Source organism: Epinephelus fuscoguttatus, linkage group LG8 (genome assembly GCF_011397635.1).
Source record: "Epinephelus fuscoguttatus linkage group LG8, E.fuscoguttatus.final_Chr_v1".
NCBI classification, from domain to species: Eukaryota; Metazoa; Chordata; class Actinopteri; order Perciformes; family Serranidae; genus Epinephelus; species Epinephelus fuscoguttatus.
The window spans coordinates 46,884,447-46,904,183 of NC_064759.1; the positions used below are offsets into that span (position 1 = coordinate 46,884,447).

The 19,737-nt window shown below is 39.6% G+C and overlaps 1 protein-coding gene across 1 annotated transcript in view; it reads right to left on the reverse strand.

Annotated features, from left to right (window-relative positions):
* rrp15 (ribosomal RNA processing 15 homolog) overlaps positions 1–19,737 on the reverse strand; it is a 90,447-nt gene that overhangs the window by 48,075 nt on the left and 22,635 nt on the right. The window lies entirely within an intron of this gene.

A 19,737-nucleotide genomic window follows, 5' to 3' on the forward strand; every position in this document is an offset into this window, starting at 1 on the left:
AAAAGTTTGCTATTAGCTGGAAAGCTTGTTTATGATATATTATTAGCTGTGGTGGATGAGAGAATGCGGACAGAGCAGACTGAAATATCACTTTCCTACACTTTTCCATGTTGCTAAACAGGTTTATTGATAAAGTATTTACTTTTTCCTCTAAGAAATTTTATTGCAGTAAGTCCAAACTGGTCTAAAAAGATTTCCACACACTTCCGTCTATGCAGCGTTTCAATTTATTGTTGAGCTTTCCGTCTATTTGACCTTCATCAGAGCATACATAAGGCAACAATGGACAGGCAGGTAAAAGTAATTAATCTCAGTCTCATCACTGGCAGTATGCAATACGCCTGTGCACTACCCTGGTGGTAGAAGTTCCACCTCCTGGGAGTTGAAAAAATACTGAATGGCAGACTGTGAGGCATACAAAAAGAAGCCATACTTGTTATACAATGCCAGAATCCAAGAAAGGGGGTAGAACACAGAATAAAGAGCAAAAAAAAAAAAAAGTCCAAAAAAGTTAGTAACTTACAATTTACATGGCGAAAAGGTAGTTTCTTGCAAACCTAGAATTAAGATAAAAATATTCACAAACAAAAAAATGCTTCTGGTTGCTGCTAAGTACTGTTTAACTTTTGATTTAACACGAAAAATAAAAACCCTCAGTGCGCACTGCAGCGCAAGCAGACAGATGCGCAACTCAGAGCAGCATGTGTCACTGACACCAGACTCAGAGCGCAGCGGACCGGTGGAAAATGTCACCATCAGCATATTATTTTACATCAATATTTTAAAATTATTTTGAATCACATTGTTTAAAGAATTTAGTTGTCTGTGTTCAAGCAGGATAATAGGTCTCCATTCACTGCACGTCGGGCTTTCTATTTCCTTGTCAGAGATGGTGTTGCGTTCAAGGTCCCCAAAAAAAAACAGGATAAAAAAAAGGCAGAATATTCAATTTTTTTTTTTTTTTCACAATCAGATCCTGTGCCATCGAACGAAGCTTCGAAGCCTTGCAGCTTCGAATTTTTTGGGTCCGCCCTAACTGACACCATTTCCCTTAGTGGAAACGAAGCTTGTATTTACTTGTATTTCACAGATAAGAAACAATAAATTGTGAAGACAGTAAAGTCTCCACAAAATAGCATTTTAAGTCTTGCGTGTGACATATCCTTCAGGGATTTATCCTGGCTTAATATGAACAGAGGAAATCTCTGCTCGTCGCTAGGCTAATTTATGTAATGTAAAATGCCATAGGCTGGCACTATTAACATTAGCATGTTGTATTTGTTTGGAAAACATGTTTAGTGTAACAGTTGTTTTGTCTGTGAATGTTGTGAGTTGTAATGGAGCCAAATTATGTGCCCTTACCTTTGTTAAATGTTGCTGTTGTCCCTGGCTTTATAATGAGAAGAGGGAAAGATCGCCAGCCGCTAAGCTAATTTATGTAAAATGTAAAATGCCATAGACTTGTGCTAATGATGTCAGCATGTTGTACTGGTGGGGGAAATGTGTCCAGATAAGGACAAGTGTTTGTCTGTCAATGCTGCGATTTACAGTGAAGCCAATTTGCGAAATTGTCTTTATTAAGCCATATTTAACGTGTGTTTTGAATCAACTAAACTTCACAGCACTTAACAGAGTGCTCCACTGCCGACTAGCGTTTTGGAGGTGTAACTGCGGAGTGACACAGACACACTACCGCAGAAGTAAAAATAATGTGAACATGACTTTATGAACTGTAAACATCCTGTAAAAGCTTCTTCTATTTGCTGCCCAAAATCCATAAAAGCTTGGTTAAACCCAAAGGCCGACTTATTGTAGCCAGCAAAGATTCTCTTCTAGAACTACTATTATCTAACTATGTTGATTATTTTCTTAAACCATAAGTTCAGAAGCCTCTATCATACATCAAACACTTGAGGCTCTTGTGTATTTTCTTAAAGACCACACTGAGAAGGAACTCCCACCCAGTACATTTATTGTGAACTGGCTGCTTTGGTACTCAAACTGAACACTTTTCCTTCATTGGAGATTTCTTTTTACAACTTAACGGTACATCAATTGGTTCTACTAATGAACTAATTCTAATTTCCTCAATAGTATGAATATTGATCTTAAGTTCTCAGTAAAATATGATCAGAAACGTGTGTCTTTTTGGATATGTGGATTGCACTGTGCAATGGAAGCCTCATCAACCTATATCAAAAAGAAACAGATAAGAATACACTCCTAGCCAGCAGTGCTAATCCAAGAGCTCTTAAGTATGGTTTACCCAAAAGTCAGTTCTATAGGCTCAGACGCATGTCACTCTAATGAGGAATACATTGATAAAGCTGCTGCCATGAAAAAATGTTCTGGAGAGAGGCTAGTCTTTACAGTGTGTTGATAAGGCCTACCAAGTTGCACTGTAAATCCTGCTCTGATCTGTAGCAAAAAAGTGGCAAAAAAGATAAAAGCTATTCTGTCTCCTGTACCACTTACACTCCTCAGGACAATAGCCTCAAGAACACTATTCTAAAACACTGGCATATTTTGGCCTCTGATCAAGGATATGCCCAACATTTTAATGATTCTCCCATCTTTGAGGTCCTACTTTACGCAATAAGCTGGTGAGGGCCAACATTAAGGCAGACACAAAAGAGACTCTTTTAGCTCCTTTAAAATATGGGAATTATCTATGTGGCAATTGTGCCCAGTGTCACAACACATGGAAGACTCCTCTCTTCAGACATCCAGGATCAGGCAAAAGCTTTCCTGTTAAGGGTTTTATCACATGCAGCACACACAACGTCATTTATTTACTAAAATGCCCATGTGATAAAATTTATATAGGTAAAACTACACGCATGTTAAAACAACAGATTAGTGAGCACAAGAGCTCAATCAGACACTATGATGCAAACTATCCTGTTGCCCACCATTTTAATGAATTTTCACTCCCTTTCTCCTCTCTACAACAGACACAGGATTGACACTTTAGATACACTTCTACCTGCCTGTCCATTGTTGCCTTATGTATGTTCTGATGACAGTCAAATAGACTGAAAGCTCAACAATAAAGTGAAACAGTGCATAGATGTAAGTGTGCAGAAATTTTTCTATACCAGTTTGGACTTAGTGATGTTTCCAGCACCTTGCCAAGACCAAGCCGGGTGGAGCAGTGATTGTTCTGTATCTCTGCACTTAAAGTGACAATTGTAGTTGTCATCAGCTGTCACTGCGGCATCTCTACTCCTTGTCTGTGTGTCTGTATGTGTGCATAACTGTGGTGCAGCAGCCCCAATGCTCAGACAACAGGAGGATAGGCTGCTGCAGCATGACAATAAATGACACCAAAACGTAAAATACTACGCAAACAGTGACAGATAAAACAACCGGTAATGTTGGAGCTTCTCAAGACTGCAGTCGTTAAAAGTTTAGTGCCAGGGCCTGTTTACTATCAGCAAAATCAATGGGGTTAAAAGCCTGACACATCAACAGGAAAAAAGTGTGTCTTAAAAGATCGATCTCAGACTTTATGAACTGATATTGGGTTATTCAAATGAAGATCATTTTGAATAGAATGAACTGATTATTTTAGCAAAGCCCTGCGGTCCAATACAATTTTGAGATTAGGAATGGCTTTGGAAAGTGAAATCTGTATAACAAAAATTAGACTTGCACAGATTACAATTTTTTGGGCCGATACCGATTTCCGACACGTGCATCTTCGGCACGCGGACACGCGCCTCGTCCCGACAACTCTTAAATATCTTTTACTGTTTTTGACTTATCGCAGGTTACATTTTATGCTGTTTTCAGACATTTTCTGAGTTTATAATAGGTGTGTATTGCGCAGCTTACGGTGGGTAACATCACTACTGACATCACCCACTCTAGATCTTTCTGCTTCTCTCCTTTAACAAAATTTTCTCATGAAAATTCTTCTGCAGCCAACAATTTCAACTTTACATACACAATATATACATGAAAATATAAGCATTTTTGTCTTCTTTCAGCTAATGTGCTCATTTTATCAGTGGGACTTGCACTTTTTAAAATTTTATGTCTCAAGCAACAAGAGGTCCCTTCTCCCTCCCATTGACTGTACTGTTATTTTCTCTTGTCAAGTTTGAGCAAAGCTCAAATGTGGAGACTTATTTAAAATGGCCAGTTCTCTGTCATTTTTAAAGAGGCAACAGATAGCATCTTTCCTAAATATATCATTATGAAAATTAGGGACGCAATGAATATTTGGTAACCGAATATATTCGGCCGAATATTGCAAAAAAACACACATTCAGTATTCGGTGGAATAAGTTAAAAGCAAGGCCGAATAATAGGGGCGTGTTTTGATAACGCAATCAAACAGTGTGCCGTGACGGGCGGAATAAAATGTCGGCAGTGTGGCGATCCGCCCGTCACGGCACTCGTATTTGCGACTAAAAATAGTTTTGAGCGAGCAAAATAGGCTTAAATCATTCAGCATGCTGTGCGAGCAGTCTACAGATTTCAACCACCAGCAGAAACGAAAGGACACACTTTAGGGACTGTTCGTTATTTATGAAGGGACTGTCAGGGGAGAAGGGTAGCTGGTTGATTCTTATTTCATTTATTATAATAATAATATATATAATATAATAATATTTATTTTATTTTGATCCCCCCTATGTTAATCACTTATTGATGCTGTTTTTGAAGTATGAATAAGTCAATAAGTAATTTATTCCACTGAAATATCATTGACGTATTATAGAAAAATGATTTATCTTTTTATAAATGACAAAAGGCACATCTGCCTCATTTTTGCTGTGGTATCGTGATACTACTCAGAACCATGATATTTTCATTGGTATTGTAAAGTGGGATCCAATTTTGGTACCGTGACAACACTAATCTGGAGGGGGTTCATCTGCAAAAACTAATGAAAAACTAAACAATGATATTATGGTGTTCGGTACTCGGTATTCGGCCAAGCGTTTAATAATATTTGGCTTTGGCCACAAATTTTCATTTCGGTGCATCCTTAATGAAAATAATGTGGGTTGCACAGGGTAGTGGCCACAGTAAAATCAGACTATCAGCATTTACATAGGTTACTTGGTGGCTTTGCAATCTTTGTAATAAGCTTCTGCCACTGGTGCCGAAATTCTGCGGAAAAAATCTGCAGGCAGGAAATGCGGCATGTATTGCGAAACTGGTCGGTCAGCCAATTAGGGACTGGAGCGAGTCCTTATGAGGAGTTGGGCATGAGATAGTTGAGTCATGAGCACAATGGCAGATGGACAAAGTTTAAAAACAAGTGAAAAACAGCCTAGAAAAAGAAAACGAGCTCCTCTGTCTGAGGAGGCAAAGAAGAGCAAAAAGGAGAGTGATAAAAGAAGAGGAAAAACAAGAATAAACCTCAGTCAGGCGTTCAAGAGATGGAGGGAGCTCCGTGACCAAAGAGGCTTTAAAACCGATGTCCAGCTAGCTTTCTTTCTAATGGATCAGTAAGTAACACGGCTAAATGTTAGCTAGACAAAAGAGGACTGTACTGTACTGGCTGCTAGTTAATTCCTAGCTGGCCAGCATCGCAAATCACCGCAACCAGGGACCAGGTAGCGAGTGTTGGTCGGCTGACATCCTCATTGCCATTCTACGGCAGCCCTTGGACAGTGGTACCCCCTCCCTTCCTTCTGTTCTCTTCTCACGGAGGCAGCTATCGACGGAAATCGCCCAGCTAAGTTACGCCCAGCTAAGTGAACACTGGACTTTGTTTCCCATTCAATTTGAGCTCCAAACAGCCACATTGTTTCCATATGGTACCGTTTATTCTACAGTCGGGACTGTTTACATGTGCATATTGGTGTAATTCCACTTTAGAACATGGCACTCTTAAATACTTAATTCTTTTTGATCAATCAACAAAATTCTGCAGTGTTTATTTCTTGAGGTATCACCACTGCGCCATAGCAACGACCTTAGACTGAGGAGCATCAAAATCAGTTAACACGTGCAATGCATGCTTTCCCCTCCCCCGCTCGGTGCCTTGGATACCAGCCTTCTCTCTCTCTCTCGTATCGCTCCCTCCTGTTTGTGTGTTCACGTGCTGTGTGTCTGTAACCCCCGCCCCTCCCCCTTATGCTCAGCGCAAACACACAACACCACACATATTGACCAGTCACGTGCGGCTTGAACAGAAAAAAGGGGAAAAAAAACAAAGTGGAGCTGTTTCATTCGTGACCTACACAGCAGGAGTATTGCATAGTGGCCAAATAAACAACACAGCTCCTGAGAGAGAATGCTAAGGCTTAAGTTTTGATCCATCAGAGAATTGTATTTTCAATTGGTTACTTAGCTGTATTGTTGCCTTGAACTTTGAGGGTGAAAAAATGTGAATGCCGAATGAGTAGTCTTTAATATGCTTGCAACTGTATCGCTATCTAGCGAACTAGATTCTACACAGGCTAATTCTAGAGCTAGGCTGGGTGATTCTCATGAACTGTATCACAGTAACAAAAATATAATCAACCTAATTTGGCAGATTTTTTTACTCTAGTGACTAAAATAGAATGTTAACTTTTATCTTTTGATTAAAGTTATACAGGAAAACAATCTAATTTAATTTTATTCCAATTTCATACCAGCATGACCCAGAATAATTCTCATTACCGATATGGAGAATGGAGAAAGCAGACTATTAATTGAAAAAAGATTTTTCCTGAATTTTCCACATTTACACAAATGAGCACATTAAATGACCAGCACAGTGCATCAAAAGTATTGTTTTATATATTTTTAATCACATTTAAAAAGTAGTAACTCTCATTACCGTATTTTAGAGCCAAATTTTTCAAATTATTTCTTTGTTAACAAGATATGGTTTCCAGAAAACACGTGGCGCACAGTTGAGGAAAATAGAAATATGAAAATATCAGTTCATTTTCATCCGTAACACTAATGAAATGTCCATTGCGGAGGATGGGATTACATGTTGCGGTAATGTAATGATTTCATTTCATCTAATGGAAAAGGTCATCAGGACGTGACATAACTGACATTAACATTTTGACAATTGAACATGAAAAAGATAAAACTCATCGAAACTCACTGAAATGCCATTTCATGCAATCATCAGTGCCATCAGTGATTGAGGGTGCGGTGAGATCTAAAACATCTCTTAAGGTCTTCTTTCTTCAGTAATATTTAGCAGAATTCTGTTTCCATTTTTTTGGTTGCCTTTTTGATTCTTTTGCATCCAGGTCACTGGCAGATTTTAGTTTACCCTCAGATTTGCGCTTTTGATATCTACAAAAAATGAAACATCAGTGACTCAGTGTCAGTACTTGCACTGATTTTTAATGTTAACATAATGTGTGCCGTAAGCCAACTTATCAAAATGTCTTTTGACAAGTATTGTACAATAGCAACAAAAAGATTCAACAGCAATAATGCATTTATTAAATATTAATAAATTAAATACAAATGTGGATTTGATACAATAGCGGAAATACAATCAGTGTGATGACATTGGGGTTGAGCAAGTTCTCTGCTGAAATGAGTAGTTTATTCATATGAAAGAAAAATAAACCTCTCTCTTGTGATCAAAAACGTTGATCTCAAGCTCAATTTCTGGACAGTTCTGCAAATAGTTTTCTAATAAACAACAAATATGGCAATTTCTGATCATATCAATTTCAGACTTAAATTAATAACTTCCTGTTTAAGCACCACCCACATCTGAGTTAAGACCCGCCCATTCCAGGTACAGGTATGGATACATTTAGTTTAGATAAGATTTAGTAGGTTGAACAGATACAGATAATGGTGTACTTGCTCGTCCCTATGACATCTTCCCTTACTATAACTAACATATACCTCTCTCTTTCCTTTCTCCTGTATTCTTGCAGAAGTTCGGGATTCCCGTATAATTAGGGACTGAGCCCAGAGGCAGAGGACTGCTCACAGAGTAGACCCTATTGTTTTTGGTGCGTTTATTCTTTCTTTCTCCCGCCGTCTCTTTCAACTGGAATTTGACCCCCTAAACATGCTCAAAAACTCACCAAAATTGGCAAGCACATTAGAACCGGTGAAAAATTTTAGGAAATCATGAAATTAACCCCTAAAGTGCCAAAATGGGCTCTCTAGCGCCACCTAGGCACACAAAAATGGCCACTACGGCCTGTAGGAACGTCGTAGAAACATGAAACCAAAACTGCTGTGTTCGTCTCATGAAGACCTAAAAATCACGCACTGACACCCCTGACCTAAATCCAACAGGAAGTGAGCTATTTGCCCTTTCAAAGTAAGATTTTGCCTTAAAACTGCCTTTCCTAAAAAATCTTCTTCTCATACACCGTTTATCCTGTCGGCTTCAAACTTGCATGGATGACAGATCAACTCCTTCTAATCAGATCTTATTTATAACTTTTTCATTACTCGGTTACTTTGCATTTTATGGGCTCCTGAAGGTGAGATGTCAGAAAAATGTCCTGACGATCTTCGAAAGCAGTCCCATAGGAAATGAATGGCAGCAGCTACAGACTCCATTCCAACTCTCAAATGTTGCCACAGGTCTCATCTATTCAGACCTGTTTTCATCTTTTTCATATCTTTTACCGTTTATAATCTGTGCCTCTCAAAGTACCATGAGCTAAAGTGGAGAAATTGTCAGTTTATAATGGGTGTGTATTGCACGGAATGCTGTGAGCTCGAGTGGAGAGGGCTCTAAAATCGTGTAAAACATTTGTCTTTAACTCGTTGCCATGGCCACAATTTTCACTGTACAGACACAATTTATACCACAAAACGTAGGAAAATTTGTCCCGGTCACAGCTATGTTGACATGGAATCTCTCACATGTACACATTTTTGCTGAGTGGCTCCAAAGCGAAGGGAGCGCCAATTTTTTTCTCATTTACTCCCATGTAAACTCAGAGGAGAAATTGCTGGAAACAGCTGGGGTGCAACACATTTTAAACTCGCTCCTCTGACCACATTTTTGACTGTAGAAATATAAAACATGACACGTGTGTTCACAAGAAGTGTCTCTCTCTCACCATCACTTTATTTTCTTGATTGGACCAACGGTTTGGGTATGGGAAGAACTTGTTCGAGGAGTTAAAACCCATATTAAACAGCCTTTTCTGATCTGCTCTCTCATGAACTCTGTGTGTGCACCTCAAGTGCAGGCAAGTCATTAATTGCCATGACAACGGCTGCATGCACACACGGCTCTGTCTGTTTGTGCGTCTCACAATCTTTAAAGGACAGATTACAGCAGCAGAAACTTCATTTGAAACAGCAAATACACATTATTAACCCCTAAAGTGCCAAAATGGGCTCTCTAACGCCACCTAGGTGCACTAAACTGGCCACTGCAGCCCGTAGGAATGTCGTAGAAATATCAAACCAAAACTGGTGTGTTTGACTTACAAATCACACGCTGACACCCATGACCTAATTCCAAAAGGAAGTGAGCTATTTGACCTTTCAAAGTAAGATTTCGCCTGAAACGTGCTCTTAAAAAAAAACATCTCCTCCTACACCATTTATTGTATCAGCTTTAAAGACGCACACATGCCACCTCAACTGCTGCTAAACAGATCTTCTGTATAACTTTATCAACGGTTTGGGAATGGGAAGAACTTGTTCGAGGAGTTAAATCTCCACTAAAACAGGTCTCTTCTCTGTGTTCTGTCTCTGTCTGTCTCTGCTCTTCTGCCAGGTGCACATGGCAACCGCTGTCACACACAAACTCACAGAAACATGATGTGTGTGCGTGTCTACATCTTACATGCAGACATGACAGGTGCACATTCTCCATTTTAACCCTTTAGGTGCCAGAGTTTATTGAGGAAAATATTCCATTTTCATTTCAGCATTTTAAAAGACTGTGGCTTGAAAGTGGTGAGAGATAAAGGCACACTGTAAATTACAAAAATATTCATCATGATCGAAAGTTTGTCATGGGAGTAAATTAACTCATCTAATTTGCATATTGTGGCGTCACTAGCCGGCCGCCATATTGGATTTCATAAATCTCAGTAAAACAACATTTTGAACATATTTACACAGTAGATTTTTTTTCTTTTGTATTGTTTTTGTCATCTCATCCTCAAAAAAAGGGAGGGGAATCTGATGGGAGTAAATTAACTCATCTAATTTGCATACTGTGGCATCACTAGGCGGCAGCCATATTGGATTTCATTAATATCAGTAAAAAAGCATTTTGAACATATTTACACAGTAGATTTCTTTTGTTTTGTGCTGTTTTTGTTGTCTCTTCCTCAAAATAAAGGAAGAGGAATCTGATGGGAATAAATTCGCTCATCTAATTTGCATATTGTGACATCACTTCTACATACCTACAGCTACAGAAAGCATTCAAACATCAAAACCTTCAGCTCTGTAAGGATTTTCTGATGTTTGTGGCAATAAGTTTGATATTTCTAAATAACTCACAGTGACGACATAAGCTGGGGGCCAAAACGGGCGCGAGTGCGAGGTCCCTCCCAACGCTGCTTACAGCTTTAATTAGGGACTGAGCCTAGAGGCAGAGGACTCCTCACAGAGCAGTCCTCGCCAAAGGCTCTAGAAATATAAAACATGACACGTGCGTTCACGAGAAATGGCTGTCTCTCACCATCACTTTATTTTCTTCATTGGACCAACGGTTTAGGTATGGGAAGAACTTGTTCGAGGAGTTCAAACCCATTATAAACAGTCTTTGCTGATCTGCTCTCTCATGAGCTCTGTGTGTGCCTCTCACGTGCAGGCAAGTCATTAATCGCCATGACAACGGCTGCACACACAGACACAGCCACACAGCTCTGTGTGTCTGTGTGTTTCACAGTCTTTAACCCTATGGGGTCTAGAGGGTAATTGGCCATTTTTGACTACTTTTCATTTTACCTTTAAATTTCACCTTAAAAAACTGTTTACCTTGCCTTGTTTGGTATCATTCTTTTGAGCACAACCTCACCTGTGTGACTTTACAGTTATTTTTTCATTTTGACATACTGTATTAACACAGTGGACCTAAAGCATTCAAACATGAAAACTTTCAGCTCTGTAAGGATTTTCTGATGTTTGTGGCAATATGTTTGATATTTCTAAATAATTCACAATGACGACATAAGCTGGGGGCCGAAACGGGTGCGAGTGGGAGGTCCCGCCCAATGCTGCTTGCACCTTTAATTTTATTTATTTATTTATTTTCCCAGCAATGGCTCCTAAACCCCAATAATGAAAAAATAGGAGAAAAATACAGGCAATTTTACTGCTTATTATTTAGTATGTGTTTGCTCTGCTGGGGAGGCAGGAGAAAATGTATGATTCAGCTGGATTTTAGTAAAAACTTCCATTTTGATCCCCTAACTCTGGAATGCATGACTAATATCATCAAATTCATGTTTCTAAGTTGCCATGAGGATGTGATGAACAAATACGGAATTTATGTACACACACACACACACACACACACACACAAACGAATATTGCAATATTTTTTATACAGACCACACTGTCACATCCTTATGAGCACAGCAAGACCATTTTTGATCTACTCTGCATTTGCCCTCCCTGTTAGGGGCCTATAGTGCTTCAAGTGGCCAAACCAGGAATTGTATTGAAAAGACAGCAGGGCCCCAAAAATGGAAATTGACCCCATCTGTTTTTTTTTTGTTTGTTTTTTTTTTACGATTCTTGGGTCTCTCCAACCAACCTGACTGCCAGAGATAGAAAAAAAATCACGTTTTTTATTTAAATTGAAGGGGAATTAAAAAATGACGTTTTAATGGGTTTCAGTGGGGACATTTTCCATCCGAGGGGGACCAGAGGGTTAAATAGTAAAGTAAGAAGTTCATAAAATATTAATTAAAACAACAGTTAACTATCCATTTATGAATGTTATTCTAAGCTCAAAGGTTAGCATTATGCTAGCATTAGCACTTAGCTATAAGCGTCTCATTATCGCAACTCATTACCGTTATGAGCCTTAAAAGTACATGCTCTTCCCTAAGTTAGCCTATAGCATGAAATGCTAGCATGCTACACAACCGCTACCTTTGCCACACACAAATAATGCAATACACACACACAAATAATGCAATATATTTTAAAAAGTATAGATTATCACCCCATATCGGTAATGATAATCGACAGTGTTGCAGCAGGAAGATTCTAAGACATTTACAAAAATTTCATAATGCGAGAGAACAAATAGCAACTGTGTCCATTTTGAACTTTCTGTCTCAAGTGATGCATCATGGGACTGCTTGTCAATTTAAAAGGGACAGTACACTTTTTATAGGCAGATGAAATTGTGTTGCAGTGATGAGGAACTTTTTGTGCGGACACAATAATTTTCAATAAAATAAATATATATTTATTGTTATACACCATAAATATCCCTATTGCTCATAAATATAGGCATTTTTACATAACACTGGATATTTTTTCATTTATTTATACAAAATGGATTTTTTCAGGGAATTAAAAAAAAAACGATACAATAATGGACCTGGACACATTTCGGTAATGAGAATTCATTGGGATATTATGTTGAATAATTATGAAAATTAAGTGTTGTTTTTGTAAAATATGACCTGGACATGTTCACTAAAGCTTCGTGAGAATAACCCGGCTAGAGAGCTAGCCTCATTGAGTTTGTCAATATGCATGGGCAGTTACTTCGGCTATATGGCTACATGAACATGAACATGAACATTAAATGCATTAAAGATGAGTTGACAATGCACCTTATTAACAGCCTATTTTATTTAACTTTTCTTTTTTTAAAGATATTTTTTGGGGCATTTTTAGCCTTTATTTGATAGGACAGACAAGTGTGAAGGGGGAGAGAGAGAGGGAGTGACATGCAGCAAAGGGCCACAGGTTGGAGACGAACCTGGGCCGCTGCGGCAACAGCCTTGTACATAGGACGCCTGCTCTACCACTAAGCTACCGACGCCCCATTTTATTTAACATTTTGTTTTGATAACCAGATTATGTCTAATAGTATTTACCAGCAAACAATTTATCATCAGGGCTGTTTTGGAGATGTTGATGAACGCCTTTTGTGCCTTGTACACTACTGTTACCATGATGTACCCATGTGCACAGAATATGGGGGTAATAGAATGAGTTTAACACAAAGGAACTAGACCAAAATATACTAAATTTGTGTTTTTGTTTTTTCTTTTTTAAGCAATCCCTTGATGGCTGAGAAAACCAACCCCGAATGGCAGCATTTCACGAGTCATATCTATGTTCAGACTTAAATGCTGCTTACTAACAGTGTGTTCACACCGGGCGCGAGGTGAATTTTTCTCGTGATAAGATTACATACAAAGTCAATGTAAAGATGCGAATAGACGCGAATTTGTGCCGGCGGCGCGAATGAAGCGAATGGCGTGACGTGAATGACGTGACGCAAATGGAGCAAACACGCGAAATTCGCGTCATTCGCCTCTTCGCGCAAGTTCAAAATATTGAACTCGAGTGAAATATTCGCTTGATGCTGTGTCGGTGCAGCCTATCAGCGTTGAGATTTGCCTGTCGTCACCGACGTCTCTGACATGCTGCTGCTGTTGTAGTAAACAACATTCATTCAGGCGACATGTGACTCGCCAGATACAGTGAATATTTATTGATTTTCACACGCCAAAGACTGCCACTGTCTCGCTGTAGTAAACAACATTCATTCGGGCGACATGTGACTTGCCGGATACAGTGAATATTTATTGATTTTCACACACAAAAAACTCACCGGAGACAGATGGATATTTATTTTGGTGCTAATATTCAATGCAGGCTCCACTTCACCGACGGCGACTGGGATGCTCGCCCTCACTGCAGGTGTCTGAGTTATGGAGAACGCAGGTAGCCTTCACACACTTCTCTGCCATATCTGGATGGACCTCAATGGTCAACAACTGCCCCGCGTTGTTCCAAAAATGGAGGACAAGCTAATAATAGCTGTTTGTGGCCACCCTGGGCTTTATGACGTTATGTCCCCAGATTATAAGCTTCGGACCAAGAAAGACCTGGCATGGAGGAAAGGGAGTGAGGAGGTCGGTCTGCCTGGTAAGTTTTGAAAATTGATTCCAACTATCGGCTGTACGTTTCTATCAACAAAGTTAGCACTAGCATTAGCCCCAGTTAGCACAACCAATGTAGCTTGCCTTCCATACTTGTCTGATTTACTAGTGGTGTGAACACACTGTTACTTGCGCGAATGACTCGCGTGAAGGTTGTGAGTAAAAGCAAATATTCCAGCGGTCAAACTCGCGTGAGTAGAGCGAGGCGAATATTTTACTCGCGCCCGGTGTGAACACACTGTAAGTGCACTAAATCCCTTTTTTTTATTGTTATTGTGACATTTCCATCATGCAAATAGAGGGAGAAAAAATAATATCGGCCCCAAATATTGGCAGTACATATCGGTCATCAGCTAAAGCTGATGGCAAAACATCGGTATCAGCATCGGCCATAAAAACAAAAAATCCGTATCGGTCAATCTCTACAGATAATCCACAATTATATCTATTGATCAAGCCAGAAGAAACTGATCAATTAACTAAACTTCAAACATGCCTTAAAGACAAAAACCTGGATGAGCTCCAATCTCCTTAAGTTAAATTCAAACAAAACTGTTAATGCTATTGCTCTTGGCCCCAAACACCTCAGAAACCCTCTATCTGAAGTTTCTCTGGATGGCATTGCACTGGCATCCCTCTAGCACAACCGTAAGAATTCTCAAAGTTTTGACCAAGATTTGTCTTTTATCTGATTTGTCTTTTTTAGATCGCTGACGTGCTGACGTATTGCGGTAAGCGAGTTGTGTCATTTCCGGTGTTTCTGTGACAGCGTCTCTGTACTGCTCTGGTGAATTCCACTTGCCTGCTTTCTCACCTCAGTTGCTTTAACGCTGCTTTTACGTCTACTTCAAGTCATAACCCACACTGGTTCTGTTTAAGCACCTATAGCTCTCCTCCTGCACTTTCTCGCCAATCTCTTACCACTCAGCGACACACCCGCTGAGGATAAAACTCTGGTTATTGGCAGCTCTATTCTGAGAAACGTGAAATTAGCAACACCAGCGGCCATAGTCAAATGTATCCCTGGGGCCAGAGCGGGCGACACTGAATCAAATTTAAAACTGCTGGCTAAAGCTAAACGTAGATTCAGTAAGATTGTTTTTCACGTCGGTGGCAATGACACCCGGTTATGCCAATCGGAGGTCACTAAAATTAATATTGCTTCGGTGTGTGAATACGCAAAAACGATGTCGGACTCCGTAGTTTTCTCTGGACCCCTCCCAAATCTGACCAGTGATGACATGTTTAGCCGCATGTCATCATTTAACCGCTGGCTGTCCAGGTGGTGTCCAGCAAACGATGTGGGTTTCGTTAATAATTGGCAAACTTTCTGGGGAAAACCTGGTCTTATTAGGAGAGACGGCATTCATCCCACTTTGGATGGAGCTGCTCTCATTTCTGGGAACCTGGCAAACTTTATTAGTAATTTAAATCCCTGACAACCCAGAGTTGAGACCAGGACTCGGAGACACAGTCCTAAACGCCTCTCTGAGCTTCTAGTTCAGTTACCCAGCCATAGTTTTAATAGTTTTATACAAAGCGGTGTCTGTCCCCACGCCTCAATTATCTAAATCTAAAATTAAACAAAGAGGAGTTGTGCATAACAACCTCATAAAAATTAAAACCTCTTCTGTGACAGAAAGACAAAACAGGAGAATTAAATGCGGACTGTTAAATATCAGGTCTCTATCGTCTAAAGCAGTGTTAGTAAACGAATTAATATCAGATAATCATATTGATTTACTCAGTCTCACTGAAACCTGGCTGTGTCAAGATGAATATGTCAGTCTAAATGAGTCCACTCCTCCCAGTCATAATAATACCCACATTCCTCGAGGCAGCGGCCGAGGAGGGGGAGTTGCAGCCATTTTTAACTCTAGTCTGTTAATCAGTCCTAAACCTAAACTAGATTATAATTCATTTGAAAGCCTCGTTCTCAGTCTTTTACATCTGACCTGGAAAACCTCGCAGCCACTTTTATTTGTTATAGTGTACCGTGCTCCTGGCCCGTATTCTGAATTTTTATCTGAATTCTCAGAGTTTTTATCCAGTTTAGTTCTTAAATCAGATAAAGTTATTAAGTTATAAGTTATTATTGTAGGCGATTTTAACATTCATGTCGACGTTGATAATGACTCCCTGGCTACCGCGTTTATCTCATTATTAGACTCCATTGGCTTCAGTCAGGGTGTACATGAACCTACTCATTGTTTTAACTATACCCTCGATCTAGTTCTGACGTATGGAATTGAAATTGATAACCTAAAAGTCTTTCCACAGAATCCTCTATCGGATCATTATCTGATTACTTTTGATTTCTTTTTACTCGATTACATCGCCACTCAGCAACAGTTACTATACTAGATGTTTATCAGATAGTGCTGTTGCAAAACTTAAGGAAAAGATTACTGTCGTTAAATTCAATACCAATACCTTCAGTAACAGAGGTTTCCGTGCCGACTTTAACCTCTCCCGAATTGATCATTTTGTTGATAGCACCGTAGGCTCGCTCGAACAACGCCGACTCTGTAGCTCCTCTTAAAAGAAGTTAAAAAGCAAAGAAAGTTTCCTTGGTATAACTGTCAAACCCGTAAGTTAAAACAAATATCGCGAAAATTTGAAAGGAATTGGCGATTAACCAAACTGGAAGAATCTCGTTTAATCTGGACAGACAGTCTCAAAACTTATAAGAGGGGCCTCCATGCCAGAGCAAACTATTACTCAGCTCTAATAGAAGACAATAAGAACAACCCCAGGTTTCTTTTCAGCACTGTAGCCAGGCTGACTGAGAGTCAAAGCTCTATTGAGCTTTGTATTCACTTAGCCCTTAGCAGTAATGATTTTATGATCTTTTTTAATGACAAAATTCTAACTATTAGAGGCAAAATTCATGACCTCCTGCCCTCAGATAGTACCTATCTAACCTCAAACACAGCTGTAAAATCTAATATATATTTAGATTGCTTCTCCCCAATTTCTCTTCAAGAATTGACTGCAGTGATTTCTTCATCCAAATCATCAACGTGTCTCTTAGACCCCATCCCAACTAGGCTACTTAAGGAGGTCTTTCCTTTACTTAACACTCATATATTAGATATGATCAATATATCCTTATTAACAGGCTATGTACCACAATCTTTTAAGATAGCTGTAATTAAACCTCTACTAAAAAAGCCCACCCTGGATCCAGAGGTGTTAGCCAATTATAGACCAATATCTAATCTTCCCTTTGTGTCAAAGATCCTTGAGAAAGTAGTCGCAGACCAGCTGTGTGATTTTCTCCAGGATAATAATTTATTTGAGGAATTTCAGTCAGGATTTAGAGTGCATCATAGCACTGAGACAGCTCTAGTTAAAATTACAAATGACCTTCTGATTGCTTCAGACAAAGGACTCGTCTCTGTACTTGTTTTATTAGATCTTAGTGCAGCGTTTGACACAATTGACCATCAAATTCTACTGCAGAGACTGGATCACTTAATTGGCTTAAAAGGTTCAGCACTAAGCTGGTTTAAATCTTATTTATCTGATCGTTTTCAATTTGTTGACGTTCGCAATGAACCATCCTTACGTACTAAAGTTTGTTTTGGAGTTCCATGAGTTCTGTGCTCGGACCAATCCTGTTTACTCTATATATGCTTCCTTTAGGTAACATCATTAGAAATCACTCTATAAATTTCCATTGTTATGCGGATGATACTCAGTTGTATTTATCAATGAAGCCAGAAAAAGCAATCAATTAACTAAACTCCATAATTGCCTTAAAGACATAAAAACTTGGATGAGCACCAATTTCCTGATGTTAAATTCAGACAAAACTGAAGTTATTGTTCTTGGCCCCAAACAACTCAGAGACTCTTTATCTGATGACATAGTTTCTCTAGATGGCATTGCTCTGGCCCTGCCACTACCGTAAGAAACCTCGGGTAATATTTGATCAAGATTTGTCTTTTAATTCTCATTTAAAACAAACCTCACGGACTGCATTTTTCATCTGCGTAATATTGCGAAAATTAGGCCTATCCTGACCGAAAGATGCAGAAAAATTGGTCCACGCTTTTGTTACCTCAAGGCTGGATTACTGTAACTCTCTATTATCAGGTAGCTCTAGTAAGTCCTTAAAAACTCTCCAGCTAATTCAGAATGCAGCAGCACGTGTACTAACAGGAACTAAGAAAGCGATCATATCTCTCCTGTTTTAGCTTCTCTGCACTGGCTCCTGTAAAATCCAGAATTGAATTTAAAATCCTACTGTTAACTTATAAAGCTCTAAATGGTCAAGCTCCGTCATATCTTAGAAGGCTCATAGTGCCATATTATCCCACCAGAACACTGCGCTCTGAGAACGCAGGGTTACTCGTGGTCCCTAAAGTCTCCAAAGTAGATCAGGAGCCAGAGCCTTTAGCTATCAGGCTCCTCTCCTGTGGAATCATCTTCCTGTTACGGTCCGGGAGGCAGACACCGTCTCCACATTTAAGACTAGACTTAAGACTTTCCTCTTTGATAAAGCTTATAGTTAGGGCTGGCTCAGGCTTGTCCTATACCAGCCCTTAGTTAGGCTGACTTTGGCCTAGTCTGCCGGAGGACCCCTCTATAATACACCAGGCCCTTTCTCTCCTTCTCTCTCTCTCTCTCTCTCTCTCTCTCGTATCCTATTACTGCATCTAGCTAACCCGGCCATTCTGGATGTCACTAACTCGGCTTCTTCTCCAGAGCCTTTGTGCTCCACTGTCTCTCAGATTAACTCATACCGCAGCGGTGCCTGGACAGCGTGACGTGTGTGGTTGTGCTGCTGCCGTGGTCCCGCCAGATGCCTCCTGCTGCTGCCATCATTAGTCATTAGTCATACTTCTTCTGTTATTTTACACATATGATTATTGTCACACATGTATACTGCCAGGTATTAATACATACTTTCAACATATTGTACCGCAGTAACCAGAACTATAACTATAATATTATTACTTTCATTAATGTTGTTGTAAGCTACTGTCATTACCTGCATCTCTCTCTCTCTCTCTCTCTCTCTCTCTCTCTGTCTCATTGTGTCATATGGATTACTGTTAATTTATTATGCTGATCTGTTCTGTACGACATCTATTGCACGTCTGTCTGTCCTGGAAGAGGGATCCCTCCTCAGTTGCTCTTCCTGAGGTTTCTACCGTTTTTTCCCCGTTAAAGGGTTTTTTTTGGGGAGTTTTTCCTTATCCGCTGTGAGGGTCTTAAGGACAGAGGGATGTCGTATGCTGTAAAGCCCTGTGAGGCAAATTGTGATTTGTGATATTGGGCTTTATAAATAAAATTGATTGACTGATTGATCTCCCATATAAAACAAACTTCAAGGGCTACGTTCTTTCATCTATATATTATTGCAAAAATCAGGCATATCCTGACTCAAAAACACAGAAAAATTGGTACACGCATTTGTTACCTCTAGCAAGGATTACTGCAATCCCTATTATCAGGTAGCTCTGATAATCTTTAAAAACTCTCCAGGTGATCCAGAATGCCACGGCATGTGTACTGACGGGAACTAAGAAAAGAGATAATATTTCTCCTGTGTTAGTTTCTCTGCACTGGCTCCCTGTAAAATCCAGAATTGAATTTAAAATCCTTCGCCCCACTTACAAAGCTCTAAATGGTCAGGCTCCGTCATATCTTAGAGAGCTCATAGTGCCAT